Genomic DNA, 23,539 nt, shown 5'->3' with positions numbered 1-23,539 from the left:
AGAATATGAACACATGGGTTTAAAAACCTAATTTAAATGGGATGTATGACAAAACTTTGTATTATATAGTACTTTGTTAAGGCAAATGTGATCATAGGTCACTAAAATATCTTTAAATACATGCCATGCAAGACCTTAGAGATCAACCTCTGGCTGGTTTGCTGACCTCTGTAATTTAACATTGTGTTCCTTGTTATTGTGCTTGTTTAAATCCCAGAGGAAAGGGCTGGTGCAAGATATAAGGCTGTTGACAGATTTGCAGCCTACGTTTAACATAACAGGTTTGTTGCTTGCCACATGCAATAACTGGAGGTTTGTTTGTTTTTTTACAGTAATATAAAACAATTTTTGTTGCACACAAAATAATTGGCAAGTTCTTAGCAATGCTGGAAAACACTTATTACAAAAAGTTTAGATTTCTAACTAGACTATAATGAATAAAACCTTTAGGGCTTAATATAGAATATGTGGGTAGAACAGTGCCTTGTAATATATAGGTGTTCAGATTAGATGAAGTAATGTCCCTTTTCATTTTAAACTCTAGGGAACATATGAAGAATAGAGCTAAACTGCAATACAGATAGCAAAGAAGTAGTTTAAGCGTCCTAAGGGTAGAAAAGAGATGTTGCCTGATGTGGCATTTGTACCTTCATAAAGAAAAATGATGGCGGCACAAACAGTGAGCAATTTTTAACATCTCTACCCCTTGTTGCACCACATCAGTAGCATGACAGAAGCTAATGATAAAATTAATAGTGCCATATTATTGTGGTAGATACTTATTTTCTCTGTGATGGGAGAGTGTGGGCAGCTGGGAGCTGCTTGCACTCTCCAGCATCACTAGGGAGGCACTCTGGGGACTTGAGGGGCCTAAAATTGTGCACTGCAAGTGGGAATAGACCCCTCAAACCTGACTTAGAGACCTGCCCTGGGATCTCTAGGGGAGCATCTCCATAAGTGAGGGAAATCTGCATGAGGGGTCTCAACATAGGACCTGTGGAATCCCTGGTACCCTCTGCCTCTGTGCTTGGATTTGTATAGTCCTGTGTTTCAAGCGGAGGCATGGTCAGTGAAGATCCCAGCATGGACGTATGGGGTGGCATGGGGACCAGGAAATACCTAGTGCCCTGTGCCTCTATGCTGGGGCCTATGCTGACCCATGAAGGTATAAGGAATTCCTAGTGCCCGCACCTCCACACTGGGAAGCTGTACTGACCTGTGCTTCAAGCAAAGGTGTGGGTCATCATGGGTCCTGGCAAGGAAGCATGCAATACTATGGGACCTGGAAAATCCCTAGTATCCCATACCTCCATGCCAGGACCTGTGCTAACTCCTGTGTCCACACGAGGCACAGGTCAGTGCAGGACTGGGTCCCAGAAGGAGGCATGGGTTAGTGAAGGACGTGAGGAATCACTGGGTAAGGGGAATACATCATTTATTGTTCCACAATCAGGCCCCTTTCAGATGTGGAACAGTGGGTAGTGTACGTTTCACCCAATAAAGCAGATCTGCTGTGGTGGGATGCATCCCATCATAGCTTGATTGGTTTCATATGGTGATATTTGTTTTTACCCTATGAGCCATGTAATATTCGAACAACAAGTATTTGGATTTGGAGAAGCAGAACCTAAGGACTGGATCTGCTCAGACCCATGTCAATTGAGCTTGTACAAAACACTCTTGAGGAAAAAGGTGCTTTCCATAAAAAAAAAAATTGCTAGAACAATCAAGTTATAAAGTAGACTTCATAACTTGTTTGTCCAACTAATGGAAGTATTTGCTTAGGAGAAGGGAGGTACTTGAATGAGTTGTCATATCTCAGAAGAGAAATGTGCATCAAAAGGGCAAAGGAACATGGAAACTAAAACAAAAAGAACAAGACTCATGTAAAGCCGGATTCAAGTTTCAAGAGCCTGGCAATCTACAATAATTTATTTAAATAACCTGCATATAGCAATATAATCACAAGCTCCCACAAACGTTTGGCCACATTAATACCTTTAGTTACATAAGCATTGTGTGCAGCTCCCTCTACACTTTACAGTTATTGTGCAGTTAACTGGTTTATTGCTCAGTTACCTGCAGACCAGCTATACGTGCAAAGTAGCTATCACATGATAAAAGGTCCAACCACCTATAAAGTTAGACCTTGGAAACATGTACTAACTTTATAGATGGTTGATATTGAGCTTTAATTTGCAAGTGTAGCAGGGTCTACCCTGCCTTTGGGAGCTGCATCAACTGACAGGGCTCCCAGCCATAGGGGTGCACTATACCCATTATTAAACCCCTGAACCCTGGGGATTATGGCTGGCATAATCCCCACAGCTCAGGGAAGCCCGTGGGCTCACACATGCAACTAGGACTGAGAGTTCCACACCTTGGCAGCACAGCACAGGCAAGAGTGGGGATTTTCTGTCCAAGCAGCACATGGCCCCTGGAGCTGGGAGGCACTTCAGCAAAAGGGACTCCCAGCTGTGGGGACCTTACTTCTTGCTGATACAGGGGGAGTCCAGGATTGGTCTCCCCCTACACTGGTAATAAGCTGCAATTGGATCTAATTCAGGGGTAGGCAACATTTTTGGACAGTGCTGAAAAAAACTGCAATGTCTACCTTGTAAGGTGCCAAGTGTCGGCATGCCAGAAAAACAAAACCAGGGCAGGGGTACATGGCAGGACACACTGCATATTAATATAGTTAATAATCATAAATGCTTTTTTTTTTTAACAGAAAATACCAAGTTTTTGTAAAAGTTTGAAACCTCATGACAGTAAATAAAACTTCATATACTACCTTTCTTGTTGCATATTATTTTTTAGTTAAGTATGTTGTGATGGGGGTGGGGCTAGGCTTGGAGTGGGGCAGGCTGCTGCAGCCTGGTCAGCACCAGAGGGGTGGCTACAGGGGAGGCTAAGGTGAATTTTGAGGGGGCCATAGGCCCCCCAAGCTGCCTTACTGCTGCCCCTGTGCACCGGGATCCAGAACCCTAGCCAGGCTTTGTGCCAGTGGCGGTTGCACGTACCCCTTGGGTGGATGGCAGGGGAGAGGCATGAGGCAATGCAACCCCAGGTCCCTCCCCTACTAGCCACTCTGAGGCTTAGATACAGTTGCTGTAGGCATGGAGCTGGTGCTGGTGCTCTGTAGCCCCAGAACCAGCTCTGTGCTGACATGCCTTGGGGTGCAGGGCTGGGGAGGGGCTGGGGCAGAGCACCCTGGCTCCTCCACTGCAGTCCACCCAGAGGCCTGCATGTGTGCATTGTCCCAGCCCTGCACCCTGCAGTGCATGTTACAGTCACCAGCAGTGCAGAACTGGTGCCAGGGCTATGGAGTGGATGGTGGGGCAGGGGCCTGGGGTTGTGCTGCCTCATACCTCTCCCCAGCTATCTACCCAAGGGGTGCGCACAGCTGCCACTGGCACAAAGCATGACTGGGATTCTGGAGCCTGGTGCACAGGGGCAGCACTAACATGGTTTAGGGGGCTATGGCCACCCTAAAATTTTCCTTACTCCCCTGTGGCCACTTTTCGAATGCTGCTGCCACCCACCCAGCCCTCACAGCTGAACCCACCTTCTCCTACCCATAGTGCAGCTCTCCATGAGCCCCACGCTGAGAAGAGGCTGGCTCAGGCTCTGGGTAGCTGCTGCCAACCGTGGAGCTCGGGCTGCTCCCAGCAGGGCTAGCAGCCTCCCAGCTGTCTGCTGGGAGCATCTCGGGCTCTGTGACTGGCAGCAGCTGCCCAGAGCCTGAACCCACCCTGGCATGCTGAGCAAAATGCCCTCACGTGCTGTACTCTGGCACGTGTGCTGGCGGTTGTCGATCCCTGATCTAATGTAATCACAATCACACCTTCTGTCATGTGTGCCTCCTGTCATTCTGTGGATTGTGCATTAATTTCAGTTGTGCCTTTACCTGCAAATGGAGAAGGAGCCTATATGTTTTCAGAGGATTCATGGATCATTTTATACCATTTGTGCAATTTATTTCATTTATAACTTATTTGGCAAGAGTTGTTGGAGGAGTGCCCTTTTTCTACTCTAATTAATTCCAGTAACTGCTTATTTTAAATGTACTGATTTCTTATTCTTTATGTACTTCCATTTTCCATCTGGAAAATTATTCTTCTAATTATTTTCCATTTTTCATAATATATTCCATAGTATATGCACCTTTTCAAAAGGCATATATGATGTACTATATTTTTTATATTTTTCTAAGACAAAAATGAGGAGGAAAAATTATTTCTCTGGAAAGAAATAAAACTTATATTATAAGTCTTAGTGGCCCATATCCTGCATTTCCTAATATTACTGTCAAATATATTAAAGTATATTTTGACAGTTCTTCTGAAGCATAGTAGAAACTAATTAAAAAGAGTAGCAATTAACCTGTTTTAGAGAGAGCATTCTAATGTAAATGCTGCTTCAGGGAAATTTCTGACATAAATTAAATTCAAATGGGTACACAGTGAGCAACATAATAATTAAGGCAGCGTTCCAGTTAAAATATGACCAGTCAACTTCAGCACAAGTGATCTAATCCTCGTTGGAATTCTTTCATTAACACAATGGTTTTTGAAGAATACATCAGGAAATGTAAACTGTAATTTAGGATTAGAAAAAATATAATAGATTGAAAATAGAAAAATGCTTATGGGGAGCAAAAACTAGCATACTGGAGGAAGTCTATATGTGCATTGGCTATATGCTGAAAAACTTGTATCAGAAATGCAGCTTAAGTTTAATTATGGTTGTTGGCATAGAGTATTTTAATGCTATTATATGTACTTTGTTTTCTGTTTTTAAAACTTAATTGTCTATTTACATTTCTGGAAGCTCTACCTGTTAGCTTTCACTACAGATCTAGGACACTTGTACACGTGATGCCATTAACATGTAAACATGATGAAAATGTCACTTTGTGTGGCTTATTGGCATCACAGTGTACATGTGCAAGACTTTTGCATGTTTTACATTATTTTACAGGTGCCTGCTGAAGGCAGAAGCAGTGAGGTGCCTGACCCCCTTTTTTTTTTTTTGGAAGGAGCCTGCTTGCCTCTCCTGCGGCCAGGAGTGAGCGGACAGCAGGCTGAGTGGCCCTTGAGCTTCCTGGGGGCCCCAGTCCCTCTCTCCACACTGGCAGCATCCCCCAGAACTGCACAGATGGGTTACTAGCAGGCTGGGTGCTGCTCTAGCTTGGGGTTGGGGAAGAGTTGGATCACGCCAGGTGCTGCCTTTGAGCTGGGGCAGCACCAGCCTGCTAGCAGCCCACTTGGGCAGCCCCAGGGGGTATTGCTGCTGCAGAGGGAAGGACCGGGCCCCCACAGCTCAGGGTCTGCTCAGCCCCCCGGGTGCAGGAGAGGTTGGCAGTCTCCACCAGAAAAATGGATTGTGTCCCTTGCCACTTCTGCCTTCAGCAGATACTTGGGGCAGCACTCAGCCCACTGACAGCCCACCTGGGTGGCCCCTGGGTGTGCTGCCACCACAGAGGGAAGGACCACTCGGGGGCCACTCAGCCCACCAGCAGCTTGCCTCCTAGCTGTGGGCAGGCTCAAGCTCTGACAAAAAAAAAAAAGGGATCAGGCCCCTAACATGATGAAAACATGATCATGATCTTCTTCCAGGAAGAAAAGTGAGAAAAAGACACATTGCAAGACAACACCCCATCTGCCCTGTCCAACCACCTCTTCCAAAAATTCCCTAGGTGAAATCCTGGCCCTTCTGGAGTCTATGGGAATTTTGTCATTGAAGTCACGATTGTACCCTAGCCTGCCAGATTCCAGAAGTTACTTTTCTCAAATAAGAGGGAAGAAAGCAGAAATGACAGGACAAATATTTTTATGGGCACATCAATATTCTTATCTCTTTTTTGTGATATTATTCACATGGAAGATAGTCTGAATGCAGGAATATTCCTTATTTACATAAGAAGTTTGACAGTACTAAGAGGATGCAGAGTCTCCATCAGTGACCATTTCCCACTTTACCTGGATAGTTAAAGAGGAGTCAGAGATTCTTGCCAGCAGGATCCAAGACACCAGTCTCTGATCAGAATAATCTACTAACCCTAAAATATGTGATAGCCTGGTCAATCTAAAAGTAATATATCACAGATACCTACTGTCTAACCCACTTTTTTCCTAAACAAACTGTTCAAGAATGTAGAATAAAATAGCTTCCAGTACCACTTATTAGTAGCCAATATGAAGGTACAAAATGAGAACAACCTTGCAGTCAGGACTCCAAAAGGGGATTCATGACAGTTATCACTTGAATTCTGTCTCAGGTCAGATGGCTACCTGAGGCTTTGGCCCTGAATAACCTGAAACAGGTGCCCCTTGGAGGTCATCCTTTTTAGCTAATATCAGGGTACAAAATGATAACAGTAATGAGAGCAGCAATCAAGCATGCAATACAGTTAGTGAAAGGACAATTCCTAATAACACTTAAAAATTGGGTGAGATAAGTAATGACTGAGATATTTATACATTCATGAAAGAGACTTAAGCTATAAAATAAATGAAGTAGAACTTCTGGTGAAGGCTATAAAATTGAAAAATATAGAGAGAACAAAAATGTAGAATAGCAACAAAATGTAGAACACACATACTAAGTACATTCAGAATATGAATAACCAACTCTTAAGAAAAGTAGAGAATCTAAAAGGAACAGAGAAAAAGGTTAATTAGCAAAGAAAACTGTTTTGGAGTCCAGAATGGATAAATATATATTAAGATTTGCCAAAAGTCAAGTTGAGGCAGATTTTACAAAAGAAATTAAACAAACACATGTAAAGGTTCATTACCTAAGTAAATAACAAGGAAAAAGGAGTGGGATTGCTTATTAGGTAAATACCAGGAGAGTAAACAGCTATTTTAGTAATATGAAAACTATGATTTACAAACAGATGTGTATAAAACTGGATATACGTAAATTTATACTGAAGATTTGGGAAATAGTTTCTAAACATAAGAGAAGCCTCACAATAGGAGTAGTGAAGGCAGGCAGTTTACCTAGTTTTATAACTGTGCATGATACATTTATGGATGAAGTTCCCTGAAATTTGAAGAGACTCAGCTTAGTGGCTCAGAAGTCATAGGTTCATAGATTCATAGATGTTAGGGTTGGAAGGGACCTCAATAGATCATCAAGTCCGACCCCCTGCATAAGCAGGAAAGAGTGCTGGGTCTAGATGACCCCAGCTAGATATTTGTCTAACCTCCTCTTGAAGACCCCCAGGGTAGGGGAGAGCACCACCTCCCTTGGGAGCCCGTTCCAGACCTTGGCCACTCGAACTGTGAAGAAGTTCTTCCTAATGTCCAGTCTAAATCTGCTCTCTGCTAGCTTGTGGCCATTGTTTCTTGTAACCCCCGGGGGCGCCTTGGTGAATAAATCCTCACCAATTCCCTTCTGTGCCCCTGTGATGAACTTATAGGCAGCCACAAGGTCGCCTCTCAACCTTCTCTTGCGGAGGCTGAAAAGGTCCAGTTTCTCTAGTCTCTCCTTGTAGGGCTTGGTCTACAGGCCCTTGACCATACGAGTTGCCCTTCGCTGTACCCTCTCCAGGTTATCCGCATCCTTCTTGAAGTGTGGCGCCCAGAATTGCACGCAGTACTCCAACTGCGGTCTGACCAACGCCCTATAGAGGGGAAGTATCACCTCCCTGGACCTATTTGTCATGCATCTGCTGATGCACGATAAAGTGCCATTGGCTTTTCTGATGGCTTCGTCACACTGCCGGCTCATGTTCAACTTGGAGTCCACTAGGACTCCAAGATCCCTTTCCACCTCTGTGCCACCCAGCAGGTCATTCCCTAGGCTGTAGGTGTGCTGGACATTTTTCCTCCCTAGGTGCAGCACTTTGCATTTCTCCTTGTTGAACTGCATCCTGTTGTTTTCTGCCCACTTGTCCAGCCTATCCAGGTCTGCCTGCAGCTGTTCCCTGCCCTCCGGCGTGTCCACTTCTCCCCATACCTTTGTGTCATCTGCAAACTTGGACAGAGTACATTTCACTCCCACGTCCAAGTCGCTGATGAAGACATTAAAGAGTATCAGTCCAAAGACTGAACCCTGCGGGACCCCACTGCCCACACCCTTCCAGGTCGAAACCGACCCATCCACCATGACTCTTTGGGTGCGACCCTCTAGCCAATTCGCCACCCACCGGACTGTGCAGTCATCCACATCACAGCCTCTTAATTTGTTCACCAGTATGGGGTGGGATACCGTATCGAAGGCCTTCCTGAAGTCCAAGTATACGACATCCACCCCTCCTCCTGTGTCCAGGCGTTTCGTAACCTGGTCATAGAAAGAGACTAGGTTGGTCAGGCACGATCTGCCCGCCACAAACCCATGCTGGTTGCCCCTCAGCATAATTTGTCCTGCCGGGCTCTCACAAATGTGAACCTTGATAATTTTTTCAAATACTTTACCAAGGATGGAGGTGAGACTGACCGGCCTATAGTTGCCCGGGTCCTCCTTCCTCCCCTTTTTGAAAATGGGGACCACGTTAGCCCTTTTCCAGTCCTCCGGGACTTGGCCCGTGCGCCACGAGCATTCGAATATTCCCGCCAGTGGCTCTGCAATGACGTCGGCCAGTGCCTTCAGCACCCTCGGATGGAGCCCATCCGGGCCTGCCGACTTAAAGGCATCCAGTTCTTCCAAGTGACTCTGCACCACCTCAGGATCTACGCATGGAAGTCTGGCGCCTTGCTGCTGCCTCTCTACAACCCCAGTGAGAGACTTGTCGTGCCCCTTGCTTAGGAACACTGAGGCAAAGAACTCGTTGAGGAGTTCAGCCTTGTCCCCCCTATCTGTCACCAATTGCTTCTGCCCATTTAGCAGGGGTCCTATTCCTCCCTGGGCCTTCCTTTTACTCCCTATATATCTAAAAAACAATTTCTTGTTGTCCTTTACTTGGGTTGCCATCCTCAGCTCCATGGTAGCTTTGGCCCGCCTAACTGCCTCCCTACAAGCACGAGCAGAGGAGGTATATTCATCTTTAGTGATCTCACCCTGTTTCCACTTTTTATGTGCTCCCCTTTTGGCCCTTAGGCTGCCCTGGATTTCTCTGGTCAGCCATGGAAGCCTCCTGGCCCCTTTCCCTCTTTTGCCTCACTCGGGGATCGTCTTGCTTTGTGCCCAAAGGATCGTTTCCTTTAGGCACAGCCACCCTTCTTGGGCACCCATCCCATCAAAACTCCTACTCTGCAGTGCTTCCTTGACTAATCGCCTGAGTGCAATGAGATCAGCTTTCCTAAAGTCTAGCACTTTTACCCTACTAGTTACCTTACCCACTCACCGTCTTATGTTGAATTCTATTATAAGGTGATCACTGTCTCCCAGATAGCTACCGATCTGGAGGTCCCCTATCATGTCATCTCCCGTTGCCAATACCAGATCCAGTATGGCATTCCCCCTAGTGGGACCATACACCTCCTGTGTCAGGTGGAGGTCCTGTACACAAGTTAGAAACCTGCGTGAGCGATGGGACCTTGCTGTCTGCGTCTCCCAGCAGATGTCCGGGTAGTTTATGTCCCCCATGACTACCGCCTCTTTAGCTTTTATGGTCTCCGAGAGTTGCCTCAGGAGCCCCGCATCTATTTCTTCCCCTTGGTGTGGGGGTCTGTAACAGACCCCTACCACCAAATCCCTTTCTCCTTGCCCCCCATGTAGCCTAACCCACAATCCTTCTACTTCCTCAGCCTCGGATTCTGTCTTGATGAGGGTTGATGTATATTGCTCACTGACATAAAGTGCAACCCTCCCCCCCTTTCTTCCCCGACCTGTCCTTTCTATACAATCTATAGCCCTCAATATGTACCGCCCAGTCATGGGATGAATCCCACCAGGGTCATGGGATGAATCCCACCAGGGTCATGGGATGAATCCCACCAGGTCATGGGATGAATCCCACCAGGACACAAGTCCTATGAATATTACTTCAGGTCAGTAAACAATACTTGCTACTCTGATCTTTGACTTCTTCTAGTTCATAAATGAGTGAAGCACCTCTGTTCCTGGACTGCATGTGGTGCTATGCACCTCTAAATACACATTTGCTATTGATCAGACTTTCATATACTAGTATATTCATGCAACTGCTCTAAGTTTAGCAATTATCTTCAATTTAAGATGCCAATTCAGTTCTACTCATAGGTCTTTAGTTGTACAGGTATACAGATAAGCTTCCTGTAGGAATTTCAAAGTGCTTTCCTCCTGAGATTTCAGTGTCCAAACTACTGGGCTATCCTTTCCCACTGAGATCAAGTATGGAGAAAATGCTGCCAAACCTAATTAACATAGAAGGACCATAAAAAATAAATGGAAACAATCATTGTTTAAAGGTATTCATTGTAAGATATAATTAGTATATAAATAAAGGCACAACATATGCTAAATCATACTTTTCTGTTAACTGAACCATTGTGTTTGCTTAGCAAGTATAAATATATTTATGCACCTGCTCTAGATTCGGCAATTGTCTTCAATTTTAGCTGCAGATTTTGGTCTATTTGACATTTCTCATTGTATCGCCAAATAGACCTTATCATTCATATGAGTGCTTCAAATGCTATAATTTACCAGCAAGACTGGAGAAAAATGAGAATATAAAAGTAATCTTTGCAACAGGAAGAAGTACTTACATATAAATAGCATGTTAAATCCAATAAATAATTCTTTCTATAGTCAGATATTTTTCTAATTTTTTTTATAAAGAAAAGACTCAGAAGGTGCTAAATTCCATTTTCATTTCTTAGATGCAACAAAATGGACTGAACTGCGAAACACCATTTGTATGCCACATACCCTCTGACATTAAGTTCAGAAAATTGAGAAGACACCCTACAAACTAGAGGCTATTTCATTTTACTATAAAAGTGACAGTTTTATGACCTTTCCATGTCATTTCTCATACAATTTTGCCCAGCAGCATGAAAAAAGATGACATTTTGGAAGCAAAGTCCAATGTGGTTAGAGTGATGGCAGTTTGTTGTTTTCTGTGTTTCCCTAGAGATTGCTGTAAATGAAAAGGAGATCTCAAAGTCAAAAAATTGTGAATAGAGCACAGAATTGAGTGAAACTTTGCTACACTGCTACCTGTTACTTAGCATCATCAAAGGAATGTTTCAGGATTTTGCTGAGTATTTTAAGATAGAAAAAGGTACACTCTATCTCTTGTTAATGTAACACACGTTCTGACTAAATAAAGATAAAGGCACTATATAGGTGAGAACTTAAATTGACAAAGAAGTGAGACGTGGATTATTTTCAGCCAAACATTCTATTTCCCTTACTGGACTTTTGTTCTTTTTGCAGACTAGACAGGGGTGGATAATCTGCTACATGTGGGCAGGATAGGTGGCATGGGTAGCCTCTGTGTGTGGTACATGATAGGTCAGGGAAGAGAAAGACGGCATAGTGGCAGATAGGGCAGGGTGAGGAAAACAGAGCAGCAGATTGGAGACGGGGCACAGGGTAGGAAGCAAAGCAGAACCGTTGATTCTGGGGAAGAGGAAGGGATCTGAAGTGACATTCAGGGAATGTGAGAGGCTATTTTGTGGCATGCTGCCAGAAAGGTCAGCCTCCACTGGGCTAGATAACAGTTATTTCTGATTAAGGAGACAGACAGACAAAGAACAACTACAACGGATTAGTATGGCAAGGTATAATGTTACTGTGCTCCAGCCAGTAGTTATTAGCCAATGTGTTTTAAAAGTGTAGTATAGACAAGAAACATTCTAAGAGCGTATGGTGTTTGCATGACAGAGGAGGGAACCGTGGAAATTTTGCTTCCTCCTGATGGAGGTAGATGGAACGGCTCCTGACATAAACAAGACATGCCCAAGAATCTAGATAACTTACACAGATTCCTGGTCAAAGCTAAGTTTACCAACCAGCCTCTTTTACACAGTGGCAAAGGGACCACAGCTGGAGCAGAATGTCACCCATTATCTAACTCATGTCAACCTGTTTGCAATTGTCTGGTTGGGATAAAGCTTGGGATAAAAAATGTGAAAAGTTGACCCCACATTTCTCATAATTTAGGCCCAGGAATACTACAATGACTATGAACGTGTCATGGATAGCAATAGACCTTTACATGATTGCAGCAGAGGGTCTGCCTGAAGTCGCTTGCTGGATTGAGGTCATGGATTGCTGTGTGTTACAAGAAAGGGTCTCAGAATGTAACACTTGTTTTCTGGTGTAATTGTGATGATAATTATATTTCTCCAATTTTCAGTGAGTCGTTTGGAGCAGAATTATATATTATAAGAATAGCAATAAAGACAAACTGCTAGTATGGTTTTGAATAGAAGAATTTTTTAAATGTTCAAATCACTGTCAACCTGTCCTTTTTTGCTTCTTTTCCTGCTGTTTGTTTCTGTCTTGCTTCTCTTGATAACCAGATTTTGAACTTGTTGCAGCATCAGATATTTGGATTAAAGCTTTATTAATATGGCATTTAGACCTAACCAAGGTCTGGATAGGGCTCTATAAGATCCCCTACCATGATGTGCTCCATAGTAGAGTAGAAATAAATGCTTTTGCCTTCATATTTGTGTCTTCTACTTTAGACTGAAAGAAAACAAATACACTGAAAAGCTGCTGCTTGCAATTTCTACAAGAGGTAATTACAGAACTTCTGATTTTTTTCTAGCAGAACAATCTATTTTAGAGTGCATCCTGATGTATAACAATACACTCTACCAGAATAGTTAGAAAAGTAATTAATTGTATAGAGCCAGCGCTTCAGTTGATGTACATTGACAGTTCTCCTCTCATTGGAGCTATGCCAAATTACACTGGGTGAGGACCTAGTTTATAATGTTTGCAAAACATACAATCAGCTGCCTCATCCATGTGATGAGTTCCATATGAACTGACCCTTTTCCTTGGGTAACTCTCTTTGCAGAATTGGTGACAAACCTTCTTCATTCATTTCCTGCATTCTCCACTATTTTGTATTTTCAAGGAGCAAGAAAAAAAGTAGCAAAGGTGCAAGTGATCAATGTTTGTACTAAAGCTTTCACAGAAAAGTATTGTTAGATTTTCCTAACTCACTACCCAACATTTTCATTTTTAATAGTCTGGTATCAGACTCCCAGTCCTAAGAGACAAAAAGAAAGGGAGATTTTTCCAACTATTTACATATGCAACTTCCATTAGCTTAAATAGATGTTATAACTGACAATGGTAAGAGAAAGAGCATGGTAATCTGAATGACAGATTTAGTACTTGAATAGAGGTAGGAAAAGTTAAAGACAAGAAAGGCCCACTGGTACAGTCAATTTCAAAGGGGAAAAGGTAGGGCAGAGGCACAAAGGGCTACTACAATGCCAGAGCCTTGCTTGGCACCAAAAAAAGGTTGAGGCAATAAGCAGGTGCACCACTTAAGCATTTCAGAGTATCTGCTTGGGTGCTCCCAACTGCCACTGGCATAGGACAATTATAAAGCATAGCTGTGTCTCTTTTTGACGTGTCCACTGCTGGAGGTGAGACTGGGAAGCAATAGGTATGAGCACAGGAATGGGCTGGAGCATTAGTAAGCACTTAGAATATAGAATCATAGAAAATTAAGGTTGGAAGAGACCTTAGAAGGTCCAACCCCCTGCTCGAAGCAGGACCATCCTGAAATATACTTCCCAGCCAAGGTTTTGTCTTACCAAATTTTTAAAACCTCCAAGGATGGAGATTCCACAATCTCGCTGGGTAACCTGGTCCAGTGCTTTACTATGCTCTTAGTTAGAACGTTTTTCTTAATATCTAACCTTAAATTCCCTTGCTGCAACTTGAGATGATTTCTCCTTGTTCTGCCATCTGCCACCGCTGAGAACAGTCTATATCCTCTTTAGAACCCCACTTCAGGTAGTTGAAGGCTGCTATTAAATCTACCCCCCCGCTCAGTTTTTTCTTCTTCAGACTAAATAAGCCCAGTTCCCTCAGTTACTCCTCGTAAGTCACTTGCCCCAGCCTCTGCACCATTTGTGTTGCCCTCTGCTGGACTCTCTCCAATTTGTCCACATCCTTTCTGTAGTGGAGGACCTGAAACTGAACATATTACTTCAGATGTGTCCTCACCCATGCTGAATAGAGGGGAAGAACCACTTCCTTTGATGTGCTGGCAACGCACCTACCAATGCAGCCCAGTATGCTGTTAGCCTTCTTGGCAACAAGGGCACACTGTTGGCTTATATTAAGCTTATTGTCCACTGTAACCCCCAGGTCCTTTTATTCTGAGCTGCTGCCCAGCCAGTCAGCCCCCAGCCTGTACTGTGCATGAGATTGTTCTGTCCTAAGTGCAGGACTTTGCACTTGTCCTTGATGAACCTCATGAGATTTCTTTTTGTCTGAACCTCCAATTCGTTGTGGTCTCTCTGACCCATAATGAGGAAATACTCTGAGACTTGAGGATGGATTACTGCCATTTTCTATCACTGAAGTGGCACAAATGAACCTTAACCCTTTAGAAAGTCTGGGTTTAGGAATTTATGAAAGTATATATGTTTTCTCAATTTTCACTAAAAGATTATTTGAAGCATCTATTTTAAATCATAACATAGAGGCACTGCTATGGGTGCGGAAAAGTTTTTATCACTCTTCCAGGCTATACTTTATTTTTCATGGACTGTTAACTCTGCTGAAGTCTGCTCCACACTGAAATTTTATAAGGCTTTAGCTGTAAAATATAGGAGGCTGGCAAGTTCTAGTCTACAAGAAAATAATGACACTTATTGGATTAAGAAACTATTTCATATTTATACTACTTTTACATGCCTGACTATGAAAAAATGTCAAACAATTATCACTTTTAATTACCTTTAAAGTATGACCTAGCATAAGATGTACTATAATTTCTAATGTGGTTTGGTAGTGTGGAAGAAGAAAACCCCAGGCCTTAATTTCTGCTGACTTCTTTGAGTTAGTGCACTATTTGCTAATGATTGTTTTTTGCGCCGCCTATTTTGCAATCTGCTCTTTCTCCCACCCCTTTCCCTTGTTGAGCTGAGTAGACCTATGAGGTCAATAGGTCACACCACAGTTTATGCCCTCTTGCAGCTTTCTGGTTCAACTTGTTATATCTTGCGTTATGCAACCTGAATTGAAACACATAAAAAGCTTGCTTCAATTGTCTGTTGCGGGGGCATGAGGAACTGATAAGAGGAAGCTCTGTCTGTTTGGTGTGCTCCCCTGCAGCTGCTTGTATAATAAAAAAGTCTCTGGCAACTTCAAAACCAAACAACAGAGTAAAGCCTATTTCTTCCACAGGTCTTGGTGCCGTGACACGAATGGCAACGCCCAGCTGAGAGTACCGATGGGCTTGCGGACCGTTCCCCTCCAAAACCCCAGGTGCCAAATGAAGGTAAGAGACCTTTTGAAATCTCTAAAGGGGTTATCGATGGAGGACTGCCCGTGAGTGTCAGGAAACCAGTTTGAGCTTACGCCATCTGAACTTTTGAAATACGAACTTTTCAGACACTCTAAAGGGTTTGTATGAAACCGGTTTACAATTAAAAGAGTAAAAGGAAACGTCTAGACTAAGGAATATAGAAACCTGGTGAATAGTGTGAGTGTTTTCCACAGTGTTGCTGACAAAGGCTGAGACTAAAGAAATATGCTTGAACCCCGTGCCTCAGCACAGAAGTTCCCTTGTGTGAAAGAAAAGAATATAAGCCACTGACCAGGTCTGAGACTAAGGTTGGGTCTAGCTGCCCCAAGGCTGTCTAGAAAGGCAGACTTGAAAGCAAGGGGGCCCAGCTGGAACCTCGTGACCCAGCGGACAGGTTTATCCTTTCCCCATCCATGGAAACTGTCCAGGTAACTGGTGGTTGATGTGACCAAATAACTGTTAGGACGCTGCTTCGTGCGCTGCCCTCGGTTCAAGATTGGCACATCAAGTCCCTTACCCTCTTCCCTCTGTGAGTGCCCTGTGTGAATTGAGGGATGGGGGGCTCTGGGTCAAAGGATGTCCCAACCCTGCCAAAAGGAACCCCAGCAGGTTATATGTATGCGCATTATGGTCAAAAGTCATGTAAGTTTTTAGATAAATGGAATTGGTATACCAGGAATAAACCTCCAAAACAATTTCCTTCAGAAGTAACACTTGATCTTAATAAATAACACCTCCGAAAAGTTCTAGAGTCCCGAGGTAGCAAGACCCCTCAAACTCAATGGGATGTCTATTTTGACTGGTATAAAGAAGGTAGTAAGAGGTGGCAAGAATCCTGGGTAAGGAGTCTTAAGGACTCCCAAGGAAAACTAAAAGCAGAAATTAAACAATTGAAAAATGGATACAGCCCTGGCCAGGCTAATCTTCCCACAGCACCTCCTACCCCTTTATATCTCCAACTAACTCATGAGACCGAGACTGAGACTGCGTCTGTAGAAGATATTCTAGAAAGTACTTCTTGTTTGGCCCAACCACCACCTTACCCAAACACCTTCCGCTTGAATTAGAAACTCCACCTTGTAGTCCAGAAAGCACTTCTGCAGGCTCATATTCTCCTGTGGGTTTAAATAACAGTTGCCCTAAAATGGGCCCTATTATTCAAGTACCGTTGTGCCAATTACCAGGCGCACAAGGCTTGGTAATGGTACATGCCTCTTGGACACCTGGAAATTTAAGAAATCTAGTTAAAGAATTTCCTAACATCAGAGAAAAGCCCCAGAAGTTTAAAGATGAGCTCCAAACCATTATTAACTGTTACAACCCTACATGGTCTGATATGAACCAACTTTTGCATGCCGTACTTCCTTCTGAAGTCTGACAATGCCTAACAGATGAGGCAGACTGGCCACAGTGAGACCCTCATCATGCGACAGATCTCGCAACCGCCTGAAACCATTTATTAGAAGCCATATCTGTTGTATGTCCTAAGAAAACTGACTGGGCTAAAATTAATAACTGTAAACAGAATAAAGGAAAGTCTCCAGCAGACTATTTAGACTGACTCAAAGAAGTTTTTGAAAGATACTCAGGAATAGATGAAGCTACCCGAAATGCTCGGGAAGCAATTGCAGCCACATTTGTCCAAGGCCTACAGCCTAAATTAGGAGACCAATTGCGTAACATCTGTGTGGGCTGGCAAACAAAACCATTAAATGAACTAGTTACGGTTGCCAACCATTGTTTAGCGTGTCAGGAAAGAAAGAAAGAAAATAATGAAGCCCAGTTACTAGCTTTGCAACTTCAAACATCACCCCAGAGGATGAGGACATACAAACGGGAATTCACGAGGCCAAGGAAGGGGACGCGGGTGCTGACAGATGAATGTTTCGTCCATTGACCATTCTTCCTGATTTCACTGTGGGCAAACCGGTCATTAGAAAGGAGAATGTCCCAAAAGACCACCTACCTCTACCCCTTCAACAGGAAACTCTGCAGATCAACAATATCAGCAATTCTCCCTGCCTCTTTCCCAAAATTCTTTATCTCAATATTAGGACGGCCTGAGGGATAGTAACTTCATCCTTTCACCACTCTTACCTGTTAATCAGTCTGGACTCTTTGTAGAATGTACCATAGCGGGGAAAAGGGTAACTTGCCTTGTTGACACAGGGGCAAGCCATTCCGCTTTGCGTCTTTTTGATCTTCCCGATCCACCTCTTTCCAATGCTGTAGTTAATGCTGTCGGCATTTCTAACCAAGTAATTTCTCACCCTGTAACTCAACCCTTGTCTGTCACTCTTGGTTCTATCTCTGACCACCATACCTTCCTTTTAAGCCCTTTTACCCCTGTTAATCTTGTAGGTCATGACCTACTTTGTAAACTTGGTTGTACTATTTATTGTACAGAGGATGGAGTTTTCCTTGAAGTACCAGCAGAAAATGAATGCACAGTTCTTGCTGCTATGATTGAACCAGCAATCCCACCTATTTCTGCAACAAACCCTGATTTCAAAGAAGAAATCCTTAGACAGGTATCCCCTGCCCTATGGTTACAGCATGCTAATGAAGTTGGGCAGATACAAATCACTGAACCTGTTAAATTCATCTGGATCCATGAAAGCAGCTCCCATGCATTTCCCAGTATCCTCTCAGCAAGGAGGCTGAGTAAGGAATCGCGCCAGTTATTTCTTCCCTCCTTCAACAAGGTATCTTGATCCCCACTTCTAGTCCTTGTAATACTCCAATTCTGCCAGTTAAGAAACCAGGCAAAACTTCTTATCACTTTGTGCAAGACCTGCGAGCCGTTAATTCTGTTGTTTTACCTATTTTTCCTGTAGTACCTAACCCAGCTACCATTCTTTCTTGCGTCCCACCGGAAGCTTGTTTCTTTACTGTTGTAGATTTGTGTTCTGCTTTTTTTTCAAATTCCATTCATCCAGATAGTTAGTTTTTGTTTGCATTTACTTATAAAGGCTTACAATAAGCTTGGACTAGACTCCCACAAGGGTATACAACGTCCCCTTCTATCTTTTCACAAATTTTAAAGAAAGATTTAGACGACATTCAGTTCAAAAACTGTTCTGTCCTTATCCAGTATGTTGATGATTTTTTGTTTGCCTCACCTTTCTTTGAAGCCTGTAAAATTGATTCTCTACACCTTTTGACCTGTCCTGCTCTAAAAGGCCATAAAGGTTCTAAAGAAAAATTTCAGCTCTGCTTACCAAAGGTTCATTATTTAGGCCATGATATTTCCATAGGAGAACATCACCTTTCAACTGCGTGAGTTGAAACAATTCTAAAAATCCCTCAGCCCACAACTGTCTCTCAAATGCTCACCTTCTTAGGTATGGCCGGATATTGCCACCAATGGAATTTGAGCTATGCCTCAATTGTAAAACCCTTACAAAATCTTACCTTAAAGGACACCCCTGAACCTTTGCAGTGATCTCCAGAAGTTTAAAATACCTTTTTTGTTATTAAAACTGCCCTTTCACAGACACCCGCACTGGGACTTCCTGATTATTCAAAGCCTTTTACATTATTTTGTCATGAAAAAGATAGCTTTGCTCTGGGAGTACTTACTCAATCCCATGGAGATAAACGTCGTCGTATTGCCTACTATAGTACAGACTTAGATCCTGTAGCAACTGGGTTTCCACCATGCCTTTGGACAGTTGCTGCTGCCGCCATTCTTGTAGCATCATCTGCAAATATTGTTTTAGCCTTGCCCTTAACTGTTGCTGTACCCCACTCAGTGGCTGCACTTCTTTTAAAGACCAAAACTCAACACCTTTAAAATGCTCATTTAACTAAATATGAAATTCTGCTACTTTCTGTGGTCCACATTTCTTTAGTTCGATGCCCTGTACTTAATCCTGCTTCCTTGTTACCTGCATCTTCTGATAGTGAGCCTCATGACTGCCTCGCTGTTACCTCTCATTTAACTTTACCTCGGGTTGATCTTAAGAACATTCCCATTCCAAATGCTGATCTAGTCTTGTATGTTAATAGGTCCTGCCTAAGAAATTCTGTATGTTCCCAGCACGAGGTACTCGAAAGTAATTTTTTACCTTCTGTCTATTCTGCCCAAATTGCTGAACTTGTTGCCCTCACTCATGCCTGTACCCTTACTAAAGGTAAAACTGTTAATATATATACAGATTTGCATTATGCCTTTAGTGTTGTTCATGATTATGGGCAATTATGGAAACAACGTGGGTTTCTTATCTCAAATAGCACACCCATTCATAATTGTTCTTATGTAGCCACCTTATTAGATTCCCTTCTATTACCTGTTGCTGTTGCTATTATTAAATGTTTTGCTCATCAATCTTCCCAGGATAAAGTTATGTGTGGAAATACTCTGGCTGCCTCTGCAGCCAGAGCTGCGACCCTTTCACCCCCTCAGGCTGAGCAATTGTTTTTTTCTCATGAGCAGTCTCCTATTGCAACTCTTCATAATGTTTCACGTCTCCAAGTTCAGGCCACAGATTCTGAAAAAGACACGTGGAGACTGCATGGGTGCATATTACACCCTGATTACCTTTGGCGTTCCCTGGACGGCCGCCTGGTTGTGCCCAAGGTCTTACTTCCCTACCTTGCTAGTGTGTACCACGGAGTGGCCCATGTGAGCAAAGAGGGGATGATCACAGCTATTCAACTTAATTGGTATGCTCCAAATTTTCCTTCCATAGCTCAGCACTACTGCCAGGCTTGTCCTGTGTGTCAAGCCCATAATGTAGACAAAACTGTTAAAACTAAGGAAGCCACACATCTCCCACCTTGGAGACCATTTGTAAATATTCAGGTTGCCTTTATACAAATGCCAAAATATTGTAAATATCAATATGTACTTGTTATAGTTTGTATGTTTTCAAGTGGTAATGAAGCTTATCCTGTGGCAAGAGCCGATACTAAAGCTGTCACTAAAATCCTTTTAAAGGACCTTATCCCACAATTTGGAATCCCACTTACCATCAATAGTGGCAGGGGATCTCACTTTACTGAGCAAATTATGCAAGAAATATGTAAAGCCCTGCAGATTCGATAGAACTTTCACTGTCCTTGTCACCCACAGTCAGCAGGTGCAGTAGAGAGACAAAACGAGATACTAAAAAATAAACCAGCAAAAATCTGTGCTGAGACTAGTTTAAAATGGCCAAATGCTCTACCATTAGCATTAATGAGCATGAGATCCACCCCTTATCGGAAGACTGGACTCAGCCCACATGAAGTCCTGATAGAGAGACCTATGCGACTTCCATCTTCCCCACCCTTTCCACCTTCTCAGATTAACATCCATTTAGCTAATGACCTTGTATTACAATATTGTCAAGCATTAATGAAATATGTTAAAACCTTTCATTCACAGGTCCAAGAAGCTTTACCCAGAGAGCCTGAAGAAGCCTGCCATTCCTTACAGCCAGGAAATTAGATTCATGTAAAAATCCACCAAAGAAAATCAGCTTTAGAACCTCGCTGGAAAGGTCCATTCCAAGTTCTTCTCACCACTAAGACTGCAGTAAAGTATTGGAGACTATCTGCTTGGATCCACACATCGCACTGCAAAAAGACTGTTCCTCCTGACGAAACCAAGGATTAAAGATTAAGACTCCAAGAAAAGAGCCCATTAATAACCAAACATGGAGTCCCTCCTATAGGCTATTTGTATTGAACTTTTAAACCTGGGCTATGAGAATGTGTTTTTGTCTTTAATTAACCAAATTAAGATAGACTTAAATGTCTCTCATTGTTGGATATGTAGTCATGTCCCTATCCATTCTACCGAAGGGATACCCATGATACCAGTACCCTTGAATGCAACCCAAATGTCAGCTCCTTATTGTTCACCCTTTCATAGAAATGAAACTTGGCAAGATATAAATTGTAACCAAGCTGACTATGTACAACTAGCGTATACCACCCCTGGAAAGTTTTGTTAGACCTGTAATAGATCTCATGTTGTAGTAGGAGTCAGTAAGTGTAAAGTGGAATTTAAGGTAAATGGTGCTTAGCTCTCTAATGGTTCCTAGATACCTGGTTATTCTCCCATTTTGGCTAGATATTTAGGTTATTATTCAGTATGAATATTAAAACAAGTTTGTAACTTTTCAGTTACTACACTAGCTGGTCACTATTTTGTATATAAAGATAAGGCCTATAAAAATCTTCCTTCCAGTTGGGGAGGAACATGCTATGTCTCTGCAACATATCCTGCCTTTACTATTAGATCTCACTTACCTAAAAGAAGAATTTGCAATGTTCACAAAATCACAAAAAATCGGAGGTTTTGAGGTATACTGTTCCCCAACTATGGCACAGGCTTAGCTATGTCTGAAATAAAGAAAGCTGCAGCATTCGTAGAGAAAATAGCTAATGCTACTGCCATTGGCTTCCATGAAATAAGTAAAGAAATGAAAGAAATGAGACAAATGACTCTACAAAACAAACTGACCTTAGATTATATATTAGCTAGCAAAGGAGGTATGTGTGCTTTAATAAAATCAAAGTGCTGCATTTATATACCAGATGCTTCTAGTGCTATTGAGAACCAGGCCAAAATTATTGAAAAAGAAGCTGCTAAACTACACCAAACTGATCAATGGAGTCTTTGAGACTGGTTTGGTGGACTTGGGACCGCAATCATAGTCCTCGGGTTTATTCTCTTTCTACAAGTACTCCTTTTGTTGCTTCACAATTGTAACCTTGGTACATCCCACAAAAGATGCAACAGATATGTCTAACGTGATGCTGGGTCAATTGAGATTAGTCTCCCAGTTGTTCCGAAGAGAGCACTGGGAGATACTCTACCTAAGAACAAATTTCACTATGCCTCGAAGAATGCATAAGTTAAACTGTTCTCCCATTAGCTCACTTGCAGTCTGTTGCCCAACACGGTTACAAAATCTCATCAGTTGTACTATAAGTACAAAAGGGGGGAATGTGGAAGAAGAAAACCCCAGGCCTTAATTTCTACTGACTTCTTTGAGTTAGTACACTATTTGCTAATGATTGCTTTTTCCCTGCCTATTTTACAATCTGCTCTTTCTCCTGCCCTTTTCCCTTGTTGAGCTGAGTAGACCTATGAAGTCAATAGGTTAAACCACAGTTTATGCCGTCTTGCAGCTTTCTGGTTCAAACCAGTTTTTCTTTGACTTGTTATATCTTGCATCATGTGACCTGAATTGAAACATAAAAAACTTGCTTCAGTTGTCTGTTGGGGGGACATGCGAAACTGATAAGAAGAAGCTCTGTCTGTTCAGTGTCCTTGCCTGCAGCTGCTTCTATAATAAAAAAATCTCTGGCAACTTCAAAACCAAACAACACAGTAAAGCCTGTTTCTTCCACAGTAGTCTTAGATAAATCTTTGATGTATAAATTTGACCTCATTTTGTTTTTTTTACTTGGGACATGAAGGAGGGCAGCGATGTCCAAGCTCTATAAGACTACTGTAGGTAAAGTACTTTGGGATAATGTTCTTTTAAAACAACCATCACCATAACCACCTCCTTGAATAACATGTCTTGCAACAAAAAAAAAAGCATTTACATAAAAGCAACTGTTAAATTTTCAACAGAGAACTGTTTTAGGAACTAACAAAACACCCACTATAGCAGATATTTTGTCCTGAAACACAGGGCAAAATCACTGGTTCCCTTATTTGTCCAGAGAGAATTGGTAACAAGATGCTCTTTTCTTTCCTGACTAGATAAGCCCATTTTATTCCCACATGTTGACATTTAAAAATTTTGTATTTTTTAGAACAGCAGAACAACAAATGAAAACATTGAAATGAAAATTATTTTTTTTCATCAGTTCCCATTTCCCTCCATAACTTCATGAAGAATTTTAAAACATTAGACTTCTATGCTTAATCAGAATGAAAATAAAATTTTACAAACTCAAAATCCTCCATGAAAAATTTCTATCCTCTGCCCAGCTCAATCTTATAACATGGCAAAATATAGTTCAATATCTTGGGCTTGTTAGCACCTAGGAATATCAAGTAGCAAATGAGCTTAGAAGTTTCTATTGATGTTGTGGTAAAGGTGATCCCATGATCACATCCAGACGAGCAGGTGTGTGCACTTACAGCGGCACAAATTGCCTCAGCACACACCTCTGCACATGGCCTTCAGTGCAGGACAAACT

At 42.6% G+C, this 23,539-nt stretch overlaps 2 long non-coding RNA genes across 2 annotated transcripts in view; one reads left to right on the top strand and one right to left on the bottom strand.

Moving 5' to 3' along the window:
• The window catches only part of LOC109284227 (uncharacterized), a 60,379-nt gene extending 38,874 nt beyond the window's left edge, over positions 1-21,505 (top strand). Inside the window, exons 3-4 of the long non-coding RNA XR_002091605.2 lie at positions 15,268-15,361; positions 20,760-21,505. This is a non-coding gene — a long non-coding RNA (uncharacterized LOC109284227). The remainder of the gene's footprint in view (positions 1-15,267; positions 15,362-20,759) is intronic.
• Positions 1-23,539, bottom strand: part of LOC109284228 (uncharacterized) — an 88,692-nt gene that overhangs the window by 7,037 nt on the left and 58,116 nt on the right. The window lies entirely within an intron of this gene.

Source organism: Alligator mississippiensis, chromosome 7 (assembly GCF_030867095.1).
Source record: "Alligator mississippiensis isolate rAllMis1 chromosome 7, rAllMis1, whole genome shotgun sequence".
NCBI classification, from domain to species: domain Eukaryota; kingdom Metazoa; phylum Chordata; order Crocodylia; family Alligatoridae; genus Alligator; species Alligator mississippiensis.
This window is presented reverse-complemented; position numbering and strand designations above follow the sequence as displayed.